This window comes from Lynx rufus, unplaced genomic scaffold (genome assembly GCF_022079265.1).
Source record: "Lynx rufus isolate CCGP_SWC_20201006 ecotype Redwood Valley unplaced genomic scaffold, mLynRuf1.p SCAF_3, whole genome shotgun sequence".
Classification (NCBI taxonomy): domain Eukaryota; kingdom Metazoa; phylum Chordata; class Mammalia; order Carnivora; family Felidae; genus Lynx; species Lynx rufus.
The window spans coordinates 141,682,860-141,710,749 of NW_025814845.1; positions in this window are offsets into that span (position 1 = coordinate 141,682,860).

Below are 27,890 nucleotides of genomic sequence, written 5' to 3' on the forward strand. Positions count from 1 at the left end.
TATATAAACATTATTTTCAATTTTATTTTATTGGAAGGCACTAGATGGTTATTTAATCATATTCAAAAATACATCAAGGGAAGTAACATGATTGATTCTTACTGTTTCCAAACTTGACCCTTAGTTAACATGGGAAAGGAATCACCGAAATTGGTGGTAGATAAGGCGGAGAGGTGGCAGTTACTATGGTAACCGTAGTTTTGGTCAATGCTACAAATATGACTTTCTCCTTTTCCTTATGTGCAATATCAGCTCTTAAAAACTTCATTAAAATTTCTTTTCAAAATCATAAACAGGTAGTTTTTTATTTGCTATTTATTCTTGGGAAAAGGAACATGTTTCTCACTGTTTCCTATCAGGGTCTGCAGAAAACTGAATATGTGTTCCTTCCTTTTCCCCTACACACAAAATTTATATGTTGAAATACTATCCGAAAGCGTGATGGTATTGTAACCGAATTGTGTTTGCTTCTTTGTGAGCCACAGAGAGAAACTACATCACGTGGAATTGTTGCACAAAGTAAACTTTATTTATGGCACATAAAGAGATAACAGGGAATAACTTCCAAAGCTGTGACTCCATGAGCAAAGGTGAATGGTTCCTTTAATTTGGGGTTAGGATGAACATTTAGAATGGGGAGTCTTGTCATCATATATAGAGGTAGGCATAACGTTGCACGTGCACCCTAAGGAAACATGCCTATAGGTACATTGCATGTTATGTAAATAAGCCTGTGCTCCTCCATTGGCAGAGATTTTAGTAAAATAATAAGGTAAAGGTAACTGTTGGTCACTCTACAGGTCACACTCCACGGTCCATCTGCATAGGCATGAGTTGAGAGTTAAATTCAAACTGGTCTGGGTGGTCTGGGCTGGCTGGGGCTCTTCATACAGGCAGTCATTACTGTTGGAGGGATAGTTTCAGTTTTCATCATGGGATGCTGTGTTTTTCAGGTCTTTTGGCTTGAGTTGAAAGATAAGCTGGAAAGAAAAACTTAAGGAAAAATGTAGGATAAAGGTTTGTATATACATACAAGCAGGTGGAGAGGTGGTAAAGGTCAACTCTTGGAGTCTGGTTCATGACAATATTTGGAGTTACGGAATTGGGGAGGTAATTATAAGGGTCATGGGTGTAAAGTTGAAATTAGTGCCCTTATTAAAGAGACTCCCAGAGGGCTCCCTCACTACTTCCTACCATGTGAAAACTCAGGGAGAAGATGACCAATCTTTATATATATATATATATATATATATATATATACACACACACACACACACATATAATTTATATAATAATATATAAATGTAATATATAAAATATAATAAATTATATAATAATGTAATTTATATAATTTATATAATAAATATATAATTATATATATAATTTATTGTCAGATTGGTTTCCATACAACACCCAGTGCTCATCCCAACAGGTGCCTTCCTCAATGCCCATCACCCACTTTCCCCTCTCCCCACTCCCCATCAACCCTCTGTTCTCAGCATTTAAGAGTCTCTAATGGTTTCCTCCTTCCCTCTCTATAACTTCCCCCTGCCCCTCCCCGATGGTCTTCTGTTAAGTTTCTCAGGATCCACATATGAGTGAATGCATGCTGTATCTGTCTTTCTCTGCCTGACTTATTTCACTTAGCATAACACTCTCCAGTTCCATCCACATTGCTACAAATGGCCAGATTTCATTCTTTCTCATTGCCAGGTAGTAGTCCTTTGTATATATAAACCACATCTTACTTTATTCATTCGTCAGTTGATGGACATTTAGGCTCTTTCCATAATTTGGCTATTGTTAAAAGTGCCGCTATAAACATTGGGGTACAAGTGCCCCTGTGCATCACCACTCCTGTATCCCTTGGGTCAATTCCTAGCAGTGCTATTGCTGGGTCATAGGGCAGATATATTTTTTATTTTTTTGAGGAACCTCCACACTGTTTTCCAGAGTGGCTGCACCAGTTTGCATTCCCACCAACAGTGCAAGAGGGTTCCCGTTTCTCCACATCCTCTCCAGCATCTATAGTCTCCTGATTCATTCGTTTTAGCCACTCTGACTGGCATGATGTGATATCTCAGTGTGGTTTTGATTTGTATTTCCCTGATGAGGAGTGACGTTGAGCATCTTTTCATGTGCCTGTTGGCCATATGGATATCTTCTTTAGAAAAGTAAGATGACCAATTTTTGAACCAGGAAGTTGGACTCTCACCAGACACTGAATCTGTCAGCATCTTGATCTTGGACTCCTTAGCCTCCAGGATTGTGAGAAATAAATTTCTGTTGTTTATAAGGCATCCAATCTGATATTTTTGCTATAGCAGGCAGAAGAGGCTGAGATAGAAATTGGTACCAGAAGTGGGGCATTGCAGTGATAATACATAAAACACATAAAAAAGGCTGTGGAATTAGGTAGTGGGTATAAAGGTTGGAAGAGTTTTTGAGGTGCATGCTAGAAAAAAGTCTGCATTGTTGTGAATGGACCATGAAAGGTGATTCTGGTAGAGTTCAGAAGAATAGAAGAGAGCTGGAAAGAAAGCCTCCATCTGCTTAGAGAATAAAGGACCTTGGACAGAATGTTGGCAGAAGTATGAACAGTAAAAGCTATTCTGATGATGTCTCATACAGAAATGAGGAACGTTGTTGGAAACTGGAAGAAATGTGATTCTTGTTATAAAGTGGCAAAGAACTTGCCGGAGTTATGTTTCTGTCTTAGTGTTTTGTGGGGTAGAACTTGAAATATTTGGCTAAGGAAATGTCTAAGCAAAGTGTTGAGGAGAAACCTCGTTCCTTCTGACTGGTTGTAGTAAAATTCAAGAAGACAAATGATTTAAAGATGAAACTATTAATCAAAAAGGAAGCAGAATTTAAAGATTTGGAAAATTCACAGGCTAGCCATATTGAAAAGAATGAGGAACTTTTGATAGATTAGTGTGAATCCATTACCTCAACAGAAGCCAGGAGCTATTCTTCAAGACAGGGCAAGGATGACCCTGAAGACAATTTAGAGATCCATCAGGGGTTTCGCTCCCATCACAGGTTCACAATGTGTGTGTTGTAGGGGTGGGGTATATGTGGGAGGGGGAGTGGGCAGATGGGGTTATTGGGGGATGTGGGCAAAGTGGTTGCAGAGGAGGGGTTGCTGGCATCTGTGGGACTGGTTCTGCCCAGTGCCACCTCATGTTTCAGGTACCCTGTTCCTTGGCTATTCATGTTTGGGCTCTAAAGGGCCCCTGTGCAATATGGGCCATTGTGAGGAGGGTGCATACAAGGAACTTTGATGGCATCTTTATAATGTAATCTTGGCTAGTGCTTTGAGGTCACAAGCTATGGAGGTATGCTGCCAGCACCTAGATTTCAAAGAATAGGGCTGTTTGGCACAACTGTGAGCACAAGCTCCCAACAAAGAGCTGTGGCAGGGCACAGAATCACTGGGAGGCCATCTGGCTGAACTGAAGGGGTGATATTGTCAATCCACTGGGCCTGGAAGGCAGAGCATTGAGCCTAGGAAGATGATACTTGGGCCTCACAATTTAATATTGTTTGCTGCATTCAGTTTTGTACTTGTGTGGGATCTCTCACTCCTTTCTTCTTTCCTATGTCTTCTCTTTTTAATGGGAATGTCTCTCCTATGCCTTTCCCACCATTTTGTTTTAGAGACACATAACTTGTTTAGTTTCACAAGTAGAGAGGAATTTTGCCTCAGGATGAAAAGCATCTTGACTCTCACCTCTATCTGATTTAAATGATATTTAAATGAGACTGGACTTCTGAATTTTGAGTTGATGCTGAAATAAGTCAAGAATTTGGGGGCTACTGGGATGGAGTGAATGTAGTTTGCATGGGAGGAGCACACTAATTTTGAGGATCCAAGGAAGAAATGCTATAACTTAAGTATCTGTGTCCCTCTCCCATTCATATGTTGAAATTCTAACCCCCAGTGTAATGGCATTTGGGGGTGGATCCTTTGGGAAGTGAATGAGGTTAGTGCCTTAATAAAAGAGACTCCAGAGAGCTTCTCTGCACTTCCATCATGTGAGGATACATCAGGAAGACAGTACTCTGTGAACTAGAAAGCAGGCCCTTACCAGACACTGAATATTTCAGCAACTTTATCTTGGAATTTTTAGCCTTCAGAATTGTGAGAAATAAATGTCTGTTGTTTATATGCCATCCAGTCTATGCTATTTTTGATACAGCAGTCAGAACAAACTACAATATAGTTCTTGGGGGCACAGTGCTTTCTATTAAACTCTGCCCTTAGGAAAGCAGGCTAGAGGGAGATTGGAAGGGAGGAAGAAGAAAGTTACGATTTTCCTCCTGTTTTCTAGTTTTCCATCAGCATTGTGGCAGCAGCAGTGGGATCCAAAATTCTACTGGCACTTTTTGCATCAGCTGCATGAAGCTTCCTGTCAGAAATCTGATCAAGACTCCAGTAGTACCCCTCTTCTGAGTCCCTAAAGTCCTGTAATACTTTTCCATTTTATGTCCCCAATACTAGATGTAGTAGCCTTTTCCTGTAGCTAAACTATTGATCATCACAATGTTTGCTCTTCTAGTTTGCAAGCTTTAATTTCTTGAATTAAATCATTTCTGTTTGAATACCTATTGCTTTTTCTGTTTCCCTGAATAAAGCCTACTGTGAAGCCATCGAAGGGAGTTAAGCAAGGTACTAGCATTATTAGCCCTGAGTTCAGGAATAATCATGTTGCATTGTAGAGAGGAACTTGGAGGAAGGAACAGTGCATGGCTGCTAATAGCTTGAAGACTATTTTGAGAAATCAGAGGAGAGACTGGCTAGGATGATTGTGATAGAAATGGAATCAATGAAAAAGAATCAAGGTGTAGGATAGAATATTTCCTTGTTTGGTGATGCACCAAACATTGGGAATTAGAGGAGAGAAAGACTGAGTGATGGGATTGAGAGTGATACCACTTAGTAAGAAGAGTATCATGAGAAATTGATGAGACTTGGAACTAATATCATAAATTCATTTTTGAAATAAAAAAATTGGTATTGCCTATGAAAAGTTGTAATATAAGCCTGGTGCTAATAGAAAATTTCCGGGCTAGAATATACATTCACGAATAGTGTATATATAGGTAGATGTTGACTCCTGCATCTTGAAAATGGTAAACATAATGAAGAGGAATTCTAGGACCCAAACTTGAGGAATGTCAGCATTTAATGACCTGGTAAAAAAAGGCAAGACTTCAAAAGAGGAAGAGGAAAACTACAGCTTTAAGAGGAAAATCAGTATGGTGTGGTGTTAGAAATACTAGTGAAAAGAAATGCTTGGAAGGAGTAAGTAACCAACATTATCAATTGCTGATAAAATGGTATTTAACCAAGAAGCTTAGTTTGAGTTAATGAGAGGTAGATAGTAAAGTGGAAGTGGGGGGAAGGAGAGTTAATAATTGGTACGGAAAACCTGTTTCTCAAAAGATCAAAAGTTACTTAATTTTTGAATCTATTCACTATTTCCACATATCTCATATTTCAAAGCAAGGAAAATAGTTAAAATTACATGGTATCTCTCTAACCACAGCTGACATTCTTTTAATGTTTGGTTTATCTGCGCCATTCCTCTAGAGATAATTTCAATCTAGAAACTATACATGTGTCCCAGCGACTGATAACACATACATACTGTATAATTTATGATGATGGAATTGATAATTGCACTTCATAATTTTCATATTTTACAATAAGGATCAGAAATAAACACTTTCTCACTCAACTCATAAGATGCCAAGCGGATAATCAGTTTCTCTTGGCCAGTTGTATTTTGAATAAGAAATACCTGTTTGTTAAATAGAATGGGCAATTACTTATTGCTGGTTACTATCATAAAATCTTAATAGTTTATTAACTCCAATCAATAATCTCCAATTTTTCAGCCCTACATTTGAAAAAAAAAAAAAGCAGATGGTAAGAATTCTCAGTGAGCACAGGTATTATGAAATACATCACTGCTGAGTAAATTGCCTTTACAGTTTTGTCCACAATTACCACCTTATTGAAAATCTATGATGTAGTTCTACATGGTCTTCAGCCTGATGATTACACAGGAGCAATAGTCATTGATTTTTAAAGGCTTTCAATACTTGGTACACTGGTTATTAATAGCAAAAAAAACGACCATTCAGGCAAATAAACCAGGAATTTGGCAATGGCTTTGCTAATTTCTATCTAAAACACATTAGAGGATTTAAAGACCTTTGTTTAGTTCCTAATTAGCTAATACACATAACTCTTTGATCTGGCATTAAGTGGGTCACGATTCCAAGCGCACTCTCTAATATTTTTGTCTTTGTATGTGAAAATGGTGCTATTGAGCCATCACGGAAGGATGTGATTTTTAATCGCTCTTCTTGGTGTAGGGTGGATTTGTAGCATTGTTCATCTGTGTATCTCTTTATCTCTGAAATAAAATTGGACACAAAATACTTATCTTGGCTCTTTCACTTGCTAACTGGGCAAGTTATTTAACTTCTCTAAGCTTCATTTTCTTGTGGCCAAATAGGAATCTAACCATTACCTGCATCATTGGGGCACCGTGAAGAAATATAATCACAATGCAAAATTTGTCCTATATTTGATAGTTAATAAGTGTTAGCCATATTTAATTGCAAATACATCTATATGATGTGTATATTGGCCAGAGCCTTGTCTTAAGTGTAACTCTTGCCTTTGACTAATATAGAACAGAAACTATAATATGCTTCTTTCAAATGATATACATTCATCCATCCACTAAAGAAATGTTTACGTGGTACTTACCTTGTGAAGATGATTTTCTGTATATTGGACATTAAACAATAAAGATACAATAAGACATTGAACAATAAAAAATAGTCCTGCTATAAAGGCTTATGTACTAGTGGGAAGAAATAAATCTAGACAGATAAATGATAGATTGATGATAGATAGATAGATAGATAGCCAAGATGGCCATAACTAATAGGTTTAAAATGGCCAACCAGCCATAACTAATAGCAGAAAAGAAGTATAAAGCAAGATAAGGGAAAAGAGAATAGTAGCAGAAGATGGGGTTATCCACAAAGGCATTTCTGAGATGGTGATATTTAAGGTGAGATCTTAATAAGAAAAGGGAACATACGAGAATATATAGTGAAAAAGCTTTCCAGGTAGAATGAACAGCATGTACCAAAGTTCTCTTTTTCCCATGCACTGTAATTTTCCATAAACTATGCATTTTTTGTTTACTCATCATAATTGCCTCTGTTGCTTTTTACTCATCCACAAAAGAGTTGAAGTCCTCTACTCCTGCTGTGTGTTCACAAAGGTGTAGGCATAGAGCCTTGAGCTCTATCTACTCTTGGTCTATTTGTATATGAGACAGAGATCCTCCAATCTACAGGTAAAAATAAGAACAGACAATGTTCATAATACTCACTACTTGCCAAGCCCTAATATGGACACTTTTACACTCATTATTTCATTTGAAATTTTAATTCAAGCAATATTCAAGAGGATAAATTTTAATTTAAGCAATCTGCAGGTATAATTTTAAATTCTCAACAAAACATACACACACATAGACACTATATACATATGTGCATTTTTTCCAACATCATAGCAATTGTAGGGAATATACAATACAAAACCAAAGACAATCCTAATAATTATTTTCTTGTAGTAAAAATCTCCATGAAGAGTGTAGAAGACTTTTATTTATTTATTAGAATATACTCAGTTCTTGATTATTCATATCAGAATATTTGAATAGATAAACTAAATTAGAAGAAAATTTAAGTCACTTATATTGATTTTGTGTTTCATTTAACTATTTTCATGTGTTATCATTTTTTACTGATTTCAATAATATAAAATTAGGTTTGTAAAAATTTTAGAACATATTTGTTTGGTTTGTTGACTAAGACTACACTACAAAAAGACAGTGTAGGACTCAAATGTTACTTAAAAAAAGTTTTAATGTTTATTTATTTTTGAGAGAGAGAGAGAGAGAGAGAGAGAGAGAGAGAGAGAGAAAGTGGGGGAGGGGCAGTGAGGGAGACACAGAATCTGAAGCAGGCTCTAGACTCTGAGCTGTCAGCACAGAGCCCAAAGCAGGGCTCAAACTCATGAACTGCAAGATCATGACCTGAGCTGAAGTCGGATGCTTAACTGACTGAGCCACCCAGGCACCTCCTAAAATTTCTTTTATGGAAGCCAAGGTAACTTCATGGTTCCCCTGGGAATCGTACCCAGGGTCTTCTGTGTGTAAGGCAGATGTGCTAACCACTACACCATGGAAACTAAAGACTAAAATGTTCTTTTATGTTGGCACATTTTATAGTGGAGGAGAAATTATAAATGCTACAACACTTAGAATTGGGAAGTAGGAAACCTATGTTAACCAAAATGATGTATGTGACTCTATTCTGTATACTTCTGTGATACTTATATTTACAGATGCTTCGGGACTTTCTTTGTGTGTCTTCCTATAAATTTTAGATTGTACTTTTAGATCTGTTCAGTGTGGCAATTATTTCTTCCATTTAAGAATAATAAGTAATTCTTATTAGACACAAGTCATTTGAACAATCAAAATGTCTTGCACATTTAACATAAGAAATTACTATGGTAACTCATAAATAATTTTATTGCTTTTTTTGAGAATAATAAACTGATTCAGAAGGTGATTTCTGATTGAAGTTTCAAACATACTATTTTTACTTGGTCTGGTAGGTTTCATTATTTTGGTCGGTATATATTTGTGATTGCTTTTCTCTTTACAAAACATAGATGTTTTGTAAAGAAAAAATGAATTCTTCTGCAATTATGTCAGAATAAATTAATTTGCTAGAATATACATATCCCCTTTCTATTGACAAACAACTCATTACTTTTTATTTAAATGTATTTGGTATACAACATTATGTGTAATTTTAAAGTTATACAATGTATTGATTGATTTCAGTATGATTGTCGTTTCAGCATTAGCTAATACTGCTGTTGTGTTGCATAATTATCATTTCTTCTCTTGTTCAGAACAATTCAGATCTAGTTACTTAGCAAGTTTAAGTTTTATAGTACAATCTTATTGTCTGTAATTACTGTGCTGTGTACGAGGTCTCTAGGACTTATTTATATACAATTTGCAAGTATGTAATCTTAAACATCTCTCCTGTTCTTCCAAACTTCAGTCTCTGGAAACCACCATTTCACTAGATATCACATATGGGAGATACAATAATCTTTTTCTTCTTTTCCTGTGTTACTTGTCTCACTTAACGTAATGTAGTCAAGTTCCTTCCATGTTGCAAATGGCAGGTCTTTTTTTTCCTCTTGGGTGGTTAGTATTCTATTGTATATCTATTTACCCCCATTTCTTTACCCATTCATCTATTCATGGACACTTAGAAAACAACTTGTGTCTTCCATGCCTTAGCTATTGTGAATGATACTGCCTATGTCTCTTTGGTAACATGTTTTCATTTCCTTTGCATATATGCCCATACGTGGCATTGATGGATAGAATGGTTGTTCTATTTTTTAATTTTTTTAGAAACATCCATGCTATTCTCCATAGCGGCTAAACAAGTTTACAATCCCACCAACAGTGCATGATGGTTCCCTTTTCTCCACATCCTCACCAGCGCTTGTTACCTCTTGTCTTCATGATGATAGCTATTCTTACAGGTGTGAGGAGATATACCATCATGGTTTTGATTTGCATTTCCCTGATGATGAGTGATGTCGAGCAACTTTTCATATGCCTGTTGGCGATTTGAATGTCTTCTTTGGAAAATGCTTTTTAGTTCTTTTGCCTATTTTTAATTGTATTTCATTGTTGATGAGTCGCAGGAGTTCCTTATAGATATTGGGTATTAACCCCTTATCACATTTATGGTTTGCAAATATTCTCTCCCTTTATGTAAGTTGTCTTTACATTTTGTTGATGATTTCCCTTGATGTGCAGAAGCTTTGAAGTTAGATGTAGTGCCACTTGTTGATTTTGTTGTTGTTGTTGCTTGTTCTTTGATGATATCTAAAAATACCATCTCCTAAACCAATGTCAAGTAACTTCTTCCTTATGTTTTGTTCTAGGAGTTTTAGTTTTTAGGCTTTATGTTTAAATCTTTGATCATTTTGAGCTAATTATTTTTGTGAGTGGTGTAAGAAAGGAGTCTAATTGCTTTGTTGTTGTTGTTTGCATGCAGTTATCCATTTTTCCCAGCAACATTTATTGAAGAGACCATACTTTCTCACTAGATGTTCCTGGTTCCTTTTTAAATGTTAGTTGACTGTGTGTGATGGAGTTCACATCTGTAAAATTTATGTTTCTGAGAGTTGCAATCACTGTACTCTTTTTATACCGTTGCACCATTTATATCAGTAAACTTTTTTTGAATTCTAGAAACTATATTAAGTTCATACGCTTCCCAATGAATCAATATATTTTTTTTTATTTTTTTCTATTTGACAGTCTCCTGTTTATGAAAACTTTTTTTCCATATGGTGCAAACTCAGTCATAAGTAATGTGTCCTTATGTTGTAAAGATGTAAAGATGGCACCATGCTCTTCCTCAAGGAGTTTTGGAATAAACCATGTTATAAATGATTTAGGGTGAAGTTTTTCTTTCAGTAAAATTTTGAAGTTCCCATTTTTTCCTGCTTTGTCCTAGAAAATTTCACTTGGCAAATTTCAATGATGTAGTATATGATCCTTATCAATATTGTAAATAATTTCCACTCTGGGATGTTGTAAATATCTACCTGTATAGTTCAATAACAAATTGTCTTTTATTAGGTTGATATTGTAGAACTGTTACTGGACAAATCATGAACAGAATTTTTCATGTATAGTTACAAGATACAGATTATACAGATGGACAGATATTACTGCCAATTATTAGGGAAAAAAACCTTTCAATTCCATTGTCTCACTTGTTTTCAAGTTGTTTATGTTGTTTTCATATTTCCATATGTATTTTTAGATGACAACAATGTTTGACTTTGTAGGTGATTATAAGCATGTAAGTTATAATTAGTATATGAGCTTAGTATCTGTCTTATTTGCTTAACTTTTAAAGTAGTTCAGACTAATTGAGGTGCTTAAGATCTGTTATGTACAGTGTTATGTACTTTGTTGAGTTTTTAAATTTAGATTATATTTTCTAAGCCATAAAAAAATATGGGGGCGCTTGGGTGGCTCAGTCGGTTGAACGTCCAATTTCGGCTCAGGTCATGATCTCATGGCTTCACATAAACTCTCTCTGCCTCTCCCCCATTCACACTCTGTCTCTGTCTCTCTCAAAAATAAACAAACATTAAAACAAAATTTAAAAAAAAATATGAAAAGCCAGACTATTCCTCAACAAAAATAACAAAAACAACAATAATAATATTCAGCAGGTTTGTTTATCATATAAAACCTTAGAAAAATTTTAAAACTGCAATTCTTTTAGAATCAATAGCATTTTGAAACTTATTATTTTAAACATATAACTTAAAAATATATATTTACCCTACAAATACTATTTACTTACTCCTGGGGGTGAGAGTGGGGAAGAGTATGGGCAGGAGGGAGCCATAATTTTCACTATTATTGCCAATAACTCTATTAAGTTGAGTGGAAATCAGTCTCTCATTATCTACTCCACACTGGATGTGATAAAGCAAAAACTAGGGGTGCCTGGGTGACTCAGTCAGTTAAGCATCTGACTTCAGCTCAGGTCATGATCTCACGGTTTCTGAGTTCGAGCCCCACGTTGGGCTCTGTGCTGACAGCTCAGAGCCTGGAGCCTACTTCGGATTCTGCATCTCCTTCTCTCTCTGCCCCTCCCCCACTTGTGCTCTGTCTCTCTCTCTCAAAAATAAATAAATATAAAAAAAATTAAAGAAAAAAACAAATAAAGCAAAAAAAAAATGAACTATTCCATTAGCCCAACCGTATGTTACACTTTGAAATATTATATGAAATTGTACCAAGAAAAACAAGAACCATATGCATGAATCATAAGAATAAGTAAAAACAAACAAACTATGGTACACAGTAAAGAAAATCTAAGAATGAGAGTTATGAATAAAAAAGGGGGGTTTTACTATTTATTTATTTATTTATTTATTTATTTATATTTTTTAAGTAGGCTCTATACTGGTCATGGAGGGCTTGGATTCACAACCCTGAGATCAAGAACTGAGGTGAGATCAAGAGTTGGGAACATAGGGCACCTGGGTGGCTCAGTCAGTTAATCATCTGACTTTGGCTCAGGTCATGAACTCATCTTTTGTGAGTTCAAGCCCTGTATCAGGCTCTGTGCTGATAGCTCAGAGCCTGGAGCCTGGTCTGGATTCTGTGTCTTCCTCTCGCTGGCCCTTCCCTGCTCATTCTCTGTCTTTTTTTCCCTCAAAAATAAACATTAAAAACAAATTTAAAAAAATAAAAAAAGAGTTGGGTGCTTAACTGACTGAGCCACCCAGACACCCCTACAATTTTAATTAAAATATATTTAAAAATTTTTCCCACACGATAGGGCCTTTGCTTGTTGATGGAATATACTAGTTCACTTAATAGAGTTAAAGTTGCCTACCTATATTAAAGGCAGTCTCCTGGATGTGAAAATGTGAGATACTCAGAGGAGTTAGAAGAAAAATGAAACAAATTTAAACAATTTTTTAAAAAGTTGATTCTGAGACGTTGCTTGTCTTACCACCAATATTTCTTCTTCTTGTTTTGTTTTCTTTTAATTTAGAGAGAGAGAGCAAGAGGGGAGGAGAGGAACAGAAGGAGAAAGAGAGATTCTGAAGCAGACTCCATGCTCAGTGTGGAGCCTGACACGGAGCTTGATCCCATGACCCTGATATTATGATCTCAGCTGAAATTAAGAGTCGGGAACTCAATCAACTGAACCACCCAGGTGCCCTGCCACAAATATTTCTAAGACTTGTTTCCACCTATTGAAACCGGATTTTAGAAATCTGACTTGACATACATATATATATATATATACACACACACATACACACAAAGACACATGTATATATATGTGTGTATATATATATATATATATATATACACACATATACACACTAGGACAAAAAAGTTAAACATTGCATATGCCTCAGCAGGGGCCTAAAGGATGAGTTAGATCTCTCAAAGCTAAGTAATAAGGGGACATTTATTAGCAACATTTCATGCAGAAGCAGAGCATAAGTTTCATAATTCAGTAGCATCAAGCCTCATTGCATCAGCAGATTATGTAAGATGTACAATCACTCTCATTCAACAAAGGAATATCAATGCATTGATTTTACTCTCTTCTTTATAAAATGAATTTCTGACAAAAACATTTGAATGAACATTGGGGAAAATGAATTTGAATTCAGATGGGTGAAAAGTTTAGAAGAAAACCCCTTAGCAACTTTAAATTAGTTCTGTTCTCCAGGCTCAGACAAGGACTGGCTAGGGCACTGAGACATTTCGCCAGGGAGATCACTGGCAAGGGCTCTGCATGAGCTGCGGCAAACAGGAGAGGGTCTGCGAGTTGGCTGTTCTGATTCTCCAAAAGGGAAAGCAGGTACCTTATGTAAACTGCATGTCTATGACCTTGACATCAATTCCCAAAATGATTTTAAATCCAATTATTAAGTGGATGATTTGTGAGTACCTAGGAGAGGAAGGCCTAATCATTAAGACCTAGCATGGTCAGACTAAGTGCAATTCATGTCAACTAACCTCATTTCTTTTTAGGGCAGGTTACCAGAATAGCAGATCAGAGAAAACAGATAGAGCATAGCAATAGAATGCAAATACCTGAGGGCAAAGACTTTGACAGATCTGATGGCCTGGGGGGCTCACAGTTTCAAGGTTCCCATGTCCTTTTGAGAATTAGGCAGGGATTTGGCTCAGGAGCTTTGAGTTAACTCCTGGATAGAATTGTCTGATGACAGACCTGAGCTCCAGAGGCTCCCCTTTCTAATAAAGCCACCTCCCTGGGCAGCTACAGTGTTGCCATTGTTACAAAGAGGGAGGCGTAAATTGTCTTCCAAGGTCCCTATAAATATGGGGGCAACAGGAGTTTTCTACTGGAATGTTGCTTACAGTGTAAGCCCTCCAAGGTTTAGACTAATCTATATGATAATGAGTGCTCTGGAATTATGTACATACTGTGACTTGACTACTTGTTAGTTTTCTTTCAAAAAATCCTAATGTATACTCACCCCCATGGCCAGGGCTCTGTGACCATAATTCTTTTGTAGAGACCGCCATTTCTGAGCGTTTAGATAAAATCCATTCGTTAAGTCCTGATGTGTAAGTCCTAGGTATGTTGTTTTTGTTTCTTTTAGTACTGTTCCTTTCTCTCACCGACTAGATGCCTGGATCTTCAACACTTTTTTTTCTTTTCTGATTCTGTAATTATCTTGTCACTTTGGTTGATTAGGACACTATAATTTCAGTATTTAATTCTTAGACTTGTTATATCAAAATTTGGTCTTACATTCAGTTGAAACTAATCTTACCTCTTTCCAAGAGATGGTTACTAATGTGTCTACTGCTGTTTAAAGTAGAGGAAAGTGGGTGTGGTCAGACTTCAAAGTCCTGCTTCTTGTCTGTTTTCTAGGCATAAGTGTTCCAAGGTAGAGATACCAGATGAGAGATGCCTCCTTACGCGATGACAAGTAGTGCAAGGTCTTCCTCTGGTTCAGTCAGTGTCTGTGTACTGTTGGTGGCCCTGATTATACTGTAGTCTCTGAGTTGGTGTGCTTGTGTTCTTTGGATATGTGCGAAATTTTGTCTTTGTTCTTTCTAGCCCCAAACCTCCTCTTCCTAAAGAGTTATCCCATGTGTCCCTTTGTCCTCCTCAGCTATATATACCCCATCCCTTCTCCAAAATGGGCATAATAATCACTTGGCTTTGTAGTTGCCTGTATAGATATGTTACTTCAGCCCACCACCATTCACTGGGCTAGGAGAGAGACACAAAAATGAAAAACCCTCTTTGCATATCACCCGAGGCAAGGAAAAACAAGGATAAAGTGGATTTTTTTAAAAAGAGGATTAGTATGAACCACTAAAGATATCCCACCTGCCTTCAGAGATCTCTAGACTAGAAGGCTTTTTGAGACTGTTTTGATTTGTGCCCCAAAGTGCAGAGATCTTTTGTTAAGTAAGCATCCCTCTCCTCTTCACTAACACAATCCACCATTCTCTTCGGCTCTCAGAATGCTCACCTATGAACTCATTACATTGAATTCTTATGGTGCCTTTTGGGTAGATCTATAAGTTCTGCACTTCAGCAACATCTAGCAGGAGAATGAGATACCACTTTCTTCCTCTAAAGGAATGATTTTTCTTAGACTCCCTCACTCAGTTGACTTGAAGGGGAAACTATTGCATCCTCCTTGAAGAAGGAAGAGAATAACTTCTCACAATGTTGCACATTTCATCCACAAGGCTGACAACCATCCCACTTCTCTATCCTCTCTATTGCCTGGAACACGGTGGAACGTTGGTAGATTGGTGAGTTCTAGCATCTACAGGACATTGACTAGCTCCAGATGGTAGCAGTGAATCTCTGAAGTTTAAGTACCTTGTCTTTAGACTCAAGTCCTAGGAAAGATATAAAATTCCTATCATATCCTATTATATAAAGATATAGACTATTGTCAAAAAATATCACTCTGGCTTCAGAATGAAAAATTGTATGTAAGGGAGCAAGACTTGAGTCTACCTTGCAATAGTTTGTATTTTTATCAATTACTTGAGTGAAGGCAGAGATAACATTAAACCTTATAAATATTAGACATAGCATATCAAATGAACAGATGAGTTTCTGCCAGCCTGGAAAAAATAAATGGATCACATTTAACTACATGCACAATTATTAACTCAAAATATAGGCAGCTTTTGTGTTTGTCCCTCAAAATAATGAATAAATCAATTTGGTGAGATTATGTCTTAACGACATTAATGAAAAAGATAGACTTTTATGCCTCTAGTGATTTCCTTCATCAGACTTCTACCTCAGTTCCTACCACAGAGTTTCTAGGTGGTTAATACACCAGACTGGGTTCCTTACAGAAGGACATTGACTTGCAATCCTACTTCTTGGCATATTGTCCATCACATAGTTGTTGAAAAGTTGTCAAAGTGACAAAATTTATTGAAAGCAGAATGGAATAAATGGTGTGCTATAGCTTCCGAGTATAATTTATCTTAAGCTGCACAAATAAAAAAAAAGGAAGCAGTATCTAGAACATTGAACTCAGTAGTTAGTTATTTTATATTTCATAGCAAAGCATTTTTGTCTTATTCTAGGCTCACCTTCTAAAGGGGTATTCACTGGTGGACTGAGGTTAAGAAGAAGGGACTGAGATAATGAAACTCAGAAGTATATGAAAAATGGATAAAACAAAAGGTGGAGGCAGAGATTAAATGATTGCTTGACAGGAATGTTGTGGGAAAGATTCAAGCATGGCTGGGTGGTTATGATAGATGACCTTAAAGTCCTTTCTTTTCTGACATGGACATTGATAGGTGGTAATTCAACATGACTTTACACACAAAACGATAATAACCTTTAATATTTATTGTGCACTTATGTGTCAGACACTATCCTAAATGGCTATAGCATTAACTCTAATTTTTAGAACAACCCTGTGAGGTCAGTGTTACTAATTTCAACACCATTTCATGAATGTAGTAACTAAGGCATAGAATGTTTAGGTAAATTGTCCCAAGTCACACAGTTAGGAATTGGCAAAGCCAGGATTCAAATCAACTGGCCAAACATTAGATCATTAATGTTATTTATTTAGAAGGAAGACATAATATAGAAACTTCTCTCCCCACTTCTCTTTCTCTCTCCTCAACTGGTTGTGCCTTTCCTCAATTCTTACCAATAAAATAGATGTAGAACTTCTCCCAAAAAGCTCAAGGCACAGTTGATTGCTCTTATTTCCCATTGTTGGTTTCTCTGGCATCCAGCATTGCAGATTAAATTTACCAAGTTGCTGGGAATTTGTGCTGTTTGATAGAACATCCATATTTTATAAAGGGTTTGGAGAATGCCAATTCTGTATTTGAAGTGAAATTATGGGCAGAAGAGACAGAGGGAAAAAATGAATTCAGCACTGGAAGAAAAGAATGAAAGTTCTTAGGGTCAAAGCCATCCTAATTAAGGTAACAGAATAATAAAGAACTATTTTATAAAAATCTATTTCCTTTCTGAAACACTGGAGGAGGTGTTAACATTAAAAATTATTCAAAATTAATCTATTTCAGGGGCGCCTGGGTGGCTTAGTCGGTTAAGAGTACGATTTCAGTGCAGGTTATGATCTGGCGGTTTGTGAGTTCCAGCCCCTCCCATGCTCATGCTCTGTCTCTCTCTGTCTCTCAATAATAAATAAACATTAAAAAATAAAATTAATCAATTTCAAAGGAAGGATATTGTTAATTGAAACCAATTGCCAAACATTGTTTTTATTAGTGCTTCAAGCAGAAAGTTGTGATTTTTAAAAATATCATGTACCATCTATTAGTATCAGTACAGGTATTCTGTGTATTCTATGGATATTATTACATAACTGCGCAGGTGAATGATAGGCTGATTGAGTCAAGAAAAGAAGGTCATGGTATAGGAAATAATTGTGATTCGTATTCTACTGAAAATGTTTTAATGAAGTTTACAAATAATTTCCTGAAATGCCTTTATTAAGGTAAATAATAGGATGAATCAAGTTAGCTTGGGTTTATTTTCCTATGTAGAGGTGGTTTTCTGACTGCATTTATGAAAAAAAACGCTGACTATCGGAAGAATAACCTATAGATGTATTTCATGAGGGTAATTCTATATGGAAGAGTCAGAACTATATTAAAACCATGATAGAAAATTATGGTTCACATAGCAGCCAGTACAGGACACAGAGGTGCTTACACTAGACACAGCCCCTTGGGCACATTGGAAATTGACAAATGCCATCTTTTGATTTGGATGAGACCTGAGTCTTTCCTCAACATCAGAGTTTGGCAGGCAAGTTGAAAATGTTTGATCAAGTGATGTATGAAAAACAACCCTTTGTATAAATGCGAAAATTTTAGACATCAAAGTTTAATATATGAAAGTACAGGTTATTTGAAAGTCAAGTGTTTGAAAGTCAGGAACATTTCCCTTAAGGTATCATTGTAATTTTAAATATAGTAAGAGGTTTTGCTTTTAAAATGTATTTCTTTTGAGTTTAATGTGTTAAAATGTCTTTGAGTCATATTTATTCCTAAAAGGTACCATTCAAACCCTTTATTTCACACTTTTATATCCAGTTATCTAATATTCTTGAGTTTATAATTTTAAGTCATTTCCATTAGCCTATGACTGTTTATCATTCCTTGCTTTACTTTCTCCCACAAGTTGATCATTCTCCAGACCAGAACTATGCAACAAATAGATGGAAGAACGAGCATGTTGAAATGGTTAAAAGTAATTACTATTCTTAACCTTATGTAACCAGTCATGGTAACCCTGGACTTTCCCACCTTTTCCTGCTTATGCCAATAGAAGCATTTGCAATGTAAACACTACCCTCTATTTCTCAGTATGTAGCTAAAGATGTGCTTTTGTTGACATTTTAAAGGTCATATCTTCCATAGTATTAAAGAAAAATATACTTCACAGGTGTTTTGTCTCCACATCTGCCTAAAGAGACCCTCCAGCATGTTACTGTGTATTTGCTACCTTTGGGAACTTTTATTATTTAGTTGCCATCATTAAAAATTCAAAGCACTAGATCAGAGAAGCGGGTGGGGATGATTTTTGTCCATTTATGGCTGGAAAAAATGTGATTCCTCACCCTTAGGAGTAATCAACTTCAGTTTCTTCAACAGCTGTACATTTTGATCAAAGGCTTATCTGAGTTTTTTTCTCCCTATAGCCTTTATGCAAGGAAATGAGGTTCGTAGGAAAAATAGTTGAAAGGAAGCAACTTTGCAGACATACGGAAACACATAGAGAAACACAGTGACTAATGGATGAACTTTAAACTTTGATTAATCTCTTACTACAAATCTATTTTAGGCATAGAATGAACAAAGCTGAACTGATATTAACCTTGTTTGCCTGGTTAATTAAAGCACTTAGGGGTTCTATACATTAAAAACGGTCTGATCTTTAGCGACAAAATATTTGTACTATAGAAATCTTATAGACTGTGTATTATATGAGAGATCAAACTATTTCTAAGGCTTATCATATACTAATTATTCATCTGTGGATTCATGCTTCATGACCTGTGCAGTTGACCCCTGAGAAACTTAGGTGAACTACATGGGTCCACTTATATGTAGATTTTTTTAGAGTGCTATAAAGGTATTTTCTCTTCTTTATGATTTTCTTGATAACACTTTCTTTTCTCTAGCTTACTTTACTATAAGAATACAGCATTTATACACAAAATATGTGTTAATTGACAGTTTATGTTATCAATAAGGCTTTGGTCACAGTAAGCTATTAGTAAAGTTTTTGAGGAGTCACAAGTTTACGCATGGATTTTCGACTCTGTGGGGGGTTGGAGCCACTAACACCTGCATTGGTTAAGGGTCAACTGTAACCAGTTCAGGAGGTGAAAATGTTCAGAAAGAATAAGAGGTCAAAGACCAGATGCTAAATATCATTCTTCCATTAAAACTGATTACCAGCTCATTGCCTTAACTTGTAAGAACTAGAAACTGCATAGAAATGTTACGATACATGAATACATGCACGATTCAATAAGAATATGCACATTTATGCGTTCTTCCTATTGCTTCCCTAATTAGAGAAACCAATGTTGTGAATCATGGTTTCCTGAAAGCCCCAAATCTTGAATGAACAAGCAGAGTTGCTTTTAGTTTTTCATGAAAAATTAATGCTATTCTTGTATGAAGTTTCTAGAGGCATTGAATGGTAAGAGTTTCATGAAAACAACCTTTGTCTTGCTTATAGCTGACATTTCGAGTCATAGGCTAAAAAAAACAAAAAACAAAAAACAAAAATGATTTCTCTACAGAAAAAGAGGTTAGCAATGACAGCAGAATTATAATGTGGAAATAACCTGTGGATTACAGGTTTCCACAGGAAATTTCCACAAATACTGCAAAAGCAGTATAAATTATAAGTTACCATGTCATAACATAAAAAGTGGATAATGTATACTAAATACAATCAATATCAAGTTATCCAATTAAAAATGAAATGGCATTTATAGCAACAGAGATATATTTTCATGTAAATATTTTTCTCAGTACACTTAACAAAGGATCATAAAAAAGTCTTAATTTATTGTCTTTAAACTTCGAAGATTCCAATATAAGTTCTTTCTACAGATTTCATTTGTGATTGGAAATCTCCCACTGAACTTAGGGCAGGGAAAATTAAAATATAATTTTCTTTACTTATGTTAATATTTGTCTAGAGAAATTGGTATACACTGAAAAAGTTTGACTTCATTCATTCTTAATTTGCTGGTGCATAAAATAGAAATGAATGCAGAAAGAAAATGCATGGAAATTTGGGAGAAATGGTGAATTCAAAATTAGAAGACAGAAAATGTTCATAATTGTCACACTCTAGCAAGTACTTCCTGGTCCCACCATTTTCCCCAAAGTATCTCCCCCATTTCCCTACTGCATGTACTCCTTATCCTGTGAGATTCCTTGAGTCATCATTAGCATTCCTCTACAATTACCCCGACTCCCTTGCCTGTTTCTCTTTCATTCATTCCACGCTAGCAAAACTCGAACCTTGGTGAAACACTATTGCCTATCTTAAACCCTTATTTGAGCCACTGGTCTCACTTTGGCAATCTGGTCTTCAATCTCAAATGATCATAGAATGAAACCTTTTAATCTTATAACTTCAGAGTGAGCCTGTTTTCCTGCTTTCCTGGGTGATGATTGTATAACTCTCCCTTTCCCCTTTATCCTTTGGTCCATTAGGAAAGTGAAGTGGAGCCTGTGATGCAACCCCATATTCTCACCTTCAAAACTGAGACAATCCTTCCCTCCACCGCAGGGACTCTTTATTGTCTGCCGATCACTCACAGCTGAGTGTCTCCCCAGGCATCTCCCCCAGTGAAAGGAAAGTCTTACCCAAGGAAGGTTATGTCCTTTCTTGGGGTAATCCAATTCCAGTGACTGTCAATGTGAAGATGCAAAGACTCAGTCCTTAACCTGAATTTAGGACAACTCTGAAAGGTTATCTTAGCTCCAGGGCTCCACACAGAACCAGAGGAAGCCCCTGTTGGAACTGAGTTATAGTTGCCTCATCTCTCCCATCTGCTAATCCTGCTTTCAGTCCCTCACAAGTGCTGCTTCTCTGCACACCCCCCCAATACACTTCTGGCAAACAGATGCCTGCCTCAGAGTCTGTTCCAGTGAAGCCAACCTAACAGGGATGGTGCCAGTGGAAAGGTCCATGGAAGCAGACTCTATAATAGAATTTTGGAATTGGATCAGCTGGGGCCAACTGGTAACAAGGGCCCTATCATTGGAGGTAGGAAGAATTTGGATAGATGCCACAATCTTTACAATGTTCATTATGGGTGCATCAGGATGGAATATTGGTGGAAGGAAATACACTGCTATGTGTCATATCTCAAGGACTAAGGAAGTTATTGAGAACTATGAATTATAAAAACATGCAATTAGATGGCTTTTGCTGAGAATCCCTAGATGCATTTGAGAAAAAAAAAATATAATGAAATGCCAGAGTTGATTAACTACTAACTTAAGGCAAATATGAAAGAGAAGACTATTTGGCCAATATTTACAAAGACTTGTGGGTAGAAAAGCTGAGAATGAAGCCCAAGACTTAATTGTAAGAGTACTAGAGCTCCGGAAATGATTTTTAAATCTTCAGTGTATATGATCAAGGAGATACTGGATTATAGGAGTAAGACATATGTTGGATAAGTAAATATTTTTTTCCAGTTTTAAAACTTTATATCTGCATGTTAGAAATTGTGTATTCCAATCGTTGAAATCATCTGAACAAAACAAAATGGAATCCTGATTAAACTGCATTTTACAGCCTGCAGGACACCTTGGACCAGCTTGGTTTTTTAATTCTTCATTTCACTGAGGTCCCAGCCAGCTTCTTCCTTCACCAACATGCCAAACAGGCAGGTGGGAGAGGCAGGCACAGCCTTTGTTGTCAGTAGCTCTTGAGTCTTTGATGTAAAAAGGGGCAGCACAGTTGTTTAAACTTGATCCAACCTCTGCATCTTACAAAGTTAAACAGCTAAAAGAAGTAAAATGTGAGGGCAATGCTTGTGGAGTGCACAGTGCATACTGGCGGTGCACACCTCATTATGGTTTGTCTGATTGCTTCTCTTGTTCAATCGTTTATTTTGAAGGCAGTGGATTTTTCTCTTGCATTTCTGTCGTCTTCAATTTGACTTCTTGAATTTCTCAATCTCGGCCATACTGGGTTTATCAGACTTGGTTGGCAGAGAAAGCAGAGCAAAGCATACACCCAAGGGAGTGAACTCAGGTCTGCACAGTGGCCTCTGCCCTGTAAATATATTTTTTTTAGTTGAGGTATAATTGTCATAAAGCATTGTGCATGTTTGAGGTATAAAATATGTTGATCTGATATTTACACTTTGAAGTAGGATTACCACCATAGCATTAGCTAATACCTCTATCACATCCTTTATTATCATTTCCTTTTTGGGGGAGCACCATTAAAATCTGGTGTCTCAGCAACTTTGAAATTTCTAATACAGTATTGTTGATTATAGTTACTATCTCTGCTGTAGAGCTCCAGGATTTATCTACTGGTTGCACGTTTGTACCTTTAAAGAACTTCTCCCTAATTCCTCTATCCCCAGTCACTAGTAACCACCATTTACTTTGTACAGGTTTGCTTTTCTAGACTCCATGTATAAGTCATAGCATATAGTATTTATATTTCTTTGACGTGTTTCACTTAGCATATTCCTTCAGTGTCCATCTATGTTGTTGTAAATAGCAGGATTTCTTTCTTTCTCATGGCTGAATGGTTTTCTTTGTGTATACATACCACATCTTCTTTTTCCAGTGATCCATTAATGGACACTTAGGTTGTTTCCATGTTTTGGCTATTGTAAGTAATGCTGCAGGTAACATGGAAATGCAGATATCTCTTTGATATCCTGCTTTCATTTCCTTGGATATATACACAAAGTTGGGATTGCTAGATCCTATGGTAGTTGTATTTTCAATTTTTTGAATAACCTCCATACTTTATTCCATAGTGGCTATATCACTTTACATTCCACCAACAGTGTATAAGGGTTACTTTTTTCCACATCCTTGCCAATGCTTCTTTCTTATCTTCTTGATGATAAATATGCCAATGAATGTGAGGTGATACTGCATTGTGGTTTTGATTTGCATTGCTTGATGATTAATGATGTTAAACATCTTTTAATGTACCTGTTTGCTATTTAGATATCTTCTTTGGGAAAATGTGTATTTAATTTCTCTGCCCATTTTTAAATCATATTTTTTGTTGTATAAATTCTTTACATAATTTGGATATTAATCCTTATTTGATATGTGGTGTGCAAATATTTTATCCCGTTCTGTAGGTTGCCTTTTAATTTTGTTCATTGTTGTTTTGCTGTCCAGAAGATTTTTAGTTCGATTTGGTCCTACTTGTTGATTTTTGCTTTGTTGCTTGTGCTTTCAATGTTCTACCCAAAAAATGTTTCCAAGACCAATGTCAAGGAGCTTCTCTCTTATGTTTTCTTTTAGGAGTTTTATGTTTCAAGTCTTATTTTTATGTGTTTAATCTATTTTGAGTTAACTTTTATGAATGGTGTAAGATAGAGGTCCAATTTTATTTTTCTGCATGTGGTTACCAAGGATAGCCAACAGCATTTGTTGAAGAAACCATCTTTTCCCCATTGTGTGTTCCTGGATCCTTTGTCAAATATTAGTTGATACGCAGGTGTTTAAATCTGACTCTGTGTTCTGTTTCATTGTTCTGTGTGTCTGCTTTTATGCCAGTACTGTACTGTTTTAATTACTGTAGCTTTGATATGTAGTTTGAAAGCAGGAAGTGTGATGCCTTTAGGTTTGTTCTTTCTCAAGTGCTTTTGCTGTTTGGGGTCTTTAAGATTTTATACAAATTTTAGTATTGATTTCGATTTCTGTTAAAAATAACATTGGTATTTTGATAGGAATTACATTGAATCTATAGATGGTTTGGAGTAATATGGAAATTTTAATGATGTTAATTCTTCCAGTCCATGAACATAGGATACCTTTCCATTTGTTTGTTATCTTTGATTTCTTTTATCAAAATCCTGTACTTTTCATTGTACAGATCTTTCAGCCTCTTGATTAAATTCATTCCTAAGTATTTTGTTTGTTTCTGAATCTATTGTGAGTGGGATGATTTTCTTTTTTTTTTTTTCAGGAATTTTGTTGTTAGTATATAGAAATTCCACTAACTTCTATATGTTGATTTGTATCCTGCTACTTTACTGAATTAATGATAATTTTATTTCTTTCCAATTTGAATGCCTTTTATTTCTTTGTCTTACCTAATTGCTCTAGGTAGGGCTTCTAGTAGTACATTGAATAAAACTAGTGAAAGTGGGTACTCTTGTACTCTTCCTGATATTAGAGGAAAAGCTTTCAATCTCTGTTGAGAATGATGTTGGCTGTGTGTTTTCATATACAGCCTTTATTATGTTGAGGTAAATTCTTCCTATGCCTAAATTCTTGGGAGTCTTTATTATGGAAGGATGTTGTATTTTGTCCAATGCTTTTCCTGCATTTATTAAGATGATTGTATGGATAAGGAATCTACTTATTTATTCATTTTTTACTGAAACACTTTCCTATAGCAAAGGGCTTAGTATCATGGCCCAGACTCTAAGAGACAATAATATATGATTCTAGGTTGTTTCTTAAAGATTTGGATAATGTAACTATCTTCACTAAGTGAAGCAGACACACAAAACTGCCATAGCAGTTTAGTAGATTTAAGCCCAAATATATCACCAATATATTAAATATTTTTGGTCCATACATACTAATTTAAAAAGATTACCAGACCGTATATCAAAGCTTGACCCAAATATATGCTGTATAAAAGAAACACATTTAGGGGCGCCTGGGTGGCACAGTCGGTTAAGCATCCGACTTCAGCCAGGTCAAGATCTCACGGTCCGTGAGTTCGAGCCCCGCGTCAGGCTCTGGGCTGATGGCTCAGAGCCTGGAGCCTGTTTCCGATTCTGTGTCTCCCTCTCTCTCTCTGCCCCTCCCCCGTTCATGCTCTGTCTCTCTCTGTAAAAAAAATTTTTTTAAGAAACACATTTAAATATCAAGAAATTTATAGGTAGGTTGAAAGTAAAAGGACACAAAAGTCAAATCATATATACACTAATTCTAAGAAAACTAAAAAGGTTATATTAATATCAGTCAGAATAACTTTAAAATTATCAAATATTAACAGTTAACTGAGGCATTTTCTAGTACTAAAGAAATCAGTCTGCAAAATGGCATAACAATTATAAATGAATATATAGTAACAAAGCTTAAAAATAAATCAAGCAAAAATTGATAGAAAAAAATAAGAAATTGATGAATCCACAATTATTTTTGAAAAATTAAAAAAAAATCTTTATTTATTATGAGAGAGAGTGTGCTTGCTTGCAAGGTAAGGGAAAAGAGAGAGAGAGAGAGAGAGAGAGAGAGAGAGAGAGAAAGTATAACAAGCAAGATCTGTGCTGTCAGCACAGAGTCTGACACAGGGATGGATCCCATGAACCATGAGATTATGACCTTAGCTGAAATCAAGAGCTGGATGCTTAACTTACTGAACCACCTAAGAACCCCTATTTTTGAATATTTTAACAACATTTCTTATTTATTGATGGAATCAGTAAATGGAAAGCCAGTAAGGGAACAGAAGACTTGAATATCACTATGTAACAATTTGATGTTGAGTTTTCTCTTTTATGCAATGAATTATAACAGAATACACAAAAGAACTGAAATTAGCATCTTGAAGAGATAACTGTACTCTTACACTCATTGCAGAGTTAATTCACAATAACCAACATATGGAAACAACTCAAATGTCCACTGATGGATGAATGGAAAAAGAAGTGTGTCATATACTCACAATGGAATATCACTCAGCCTTGTAAAATGAAATGCCACCATTTGCAACAATGTCTTCCAGGATGGATGTAGAAGACATACTAAATGAAATAAATCAGTCACAGCAGGACAAATTTGCATGATTGCTCTTATATGAGTTATCTAAAATAGTCAGAGGTATAGAAGTAGACAATAAAATGGTGTTTACCATGGAATAAAAGAAGGGGTATTGCGAAGGGGTAATGGGCAGGAAGTTTGTTACACAAGATGAGTAAGTGCCAAAGATCCGCTGTACAACATAGAGTTGTTATCAACATATATAGTTTATAATAATGTATTGTGTACTTAAAATTTTGTTAAGAAGGTAAAGCTCATACTCTGTTCTCACCACTAATACCTCTTCGCCCAATAAATGGAGACAAGGAAACTATTGGATATGATATATATACTTATTACCTGGATTGTGGTAATAAACAATGGTAATATGTGTACATATATCTAAACTCACCAAATTGTACACATTATGTGCAATTTTTGTGTACCAATTATACTTGAATAAAGCTGTCAAAATATGAAATAAACAGAGTAGCATAGTCACCTTGAAAATTAGTGTGGAAATTTCTTTAAAAAATAAGTAAACTTTCCACTTATCTTATGATCCAGCCAATCTATTAGGCCTACCTGAAAGAAATGAAAGCATATTTTTCACACAAATTTTCTTAGGGTTTTAACTATAATAGCTAAAAGTGGCAGCTGTGTCATCTATCAACTAATATCCATCAGAAGATGCATCAGCAAATAAATTTTGATATAATCATACAACGGAGCATTATTCAGCAATGAGGTAGAATGAACTGTTGATGCATGTAACAAGATGGATAGCACTCAAAATAATTGGGCCAAATGAAAGGAACCAGATCGAAAAGAAAACAAAACAAAAAAGTATGGAGATGATTCCACTCATATAATGTCCTGGAAAATCAAAATTATATTAATAATTCAACGAAGAGTTGAGGATGGTGCAAAAAGGGAAAGTAGGGAGAGATTACAAAGGCTCAAGGAAAGTTTTGGTGTGATGTATTGTGGTGATGGTTTCACAGGTGTATGCATACATTATAACTTATAAAAGTGTATACTTCAGGTATGTTCGCTTTACCGTATTTCAGTTATATCTCTGTTTTAGTTATTTATCACCACATAAAACATAAAGGCTTAAAGCAACACACATTTATCATGTTAGTTTTTGTGGATTAGGATCTTAGGTACAGCTGCAGTGAAGGTGTTAGGCAGCCTGTATCCTCATCTTGAGGCTTGATTGGGTCAGAATCAACATCCAGGTTCATTTAAGTTGTTGGGTAGAATTCATATATCTGCAGTGTGATTGACGGTCCCTGATTTTTGCAGGTTGCCATCTTCAGGTCCTAGAAGGGGACACTTGCAGTTTCTAGAAGCTGCCCAAATTTCCTTGCTATATTGACTTCAGGGTGGATGCTTGCTTCATCAAACATGCAAAGAGAGTCTCTAACTCCCATCTACTAAAATGGAGACTCACATCATGTGAGTCACATAATGTAATCGCAGGAAAGACATACTGCCCTCACTCAAGAGGATAGGGTCTACAGATGTGTGAATACCAACAGGAAAGAATTATTGGTGACCTTAGAGTCTGTCCACCAGAATTTTAATAAAGCTGTTAAAAAAAAAAAAAGGCTACTGAGTCCTACCTGAAACATGGAGAAGATTTTGTTATTTTGGCAAACTGGTGCCTATTGGTAAACTCGT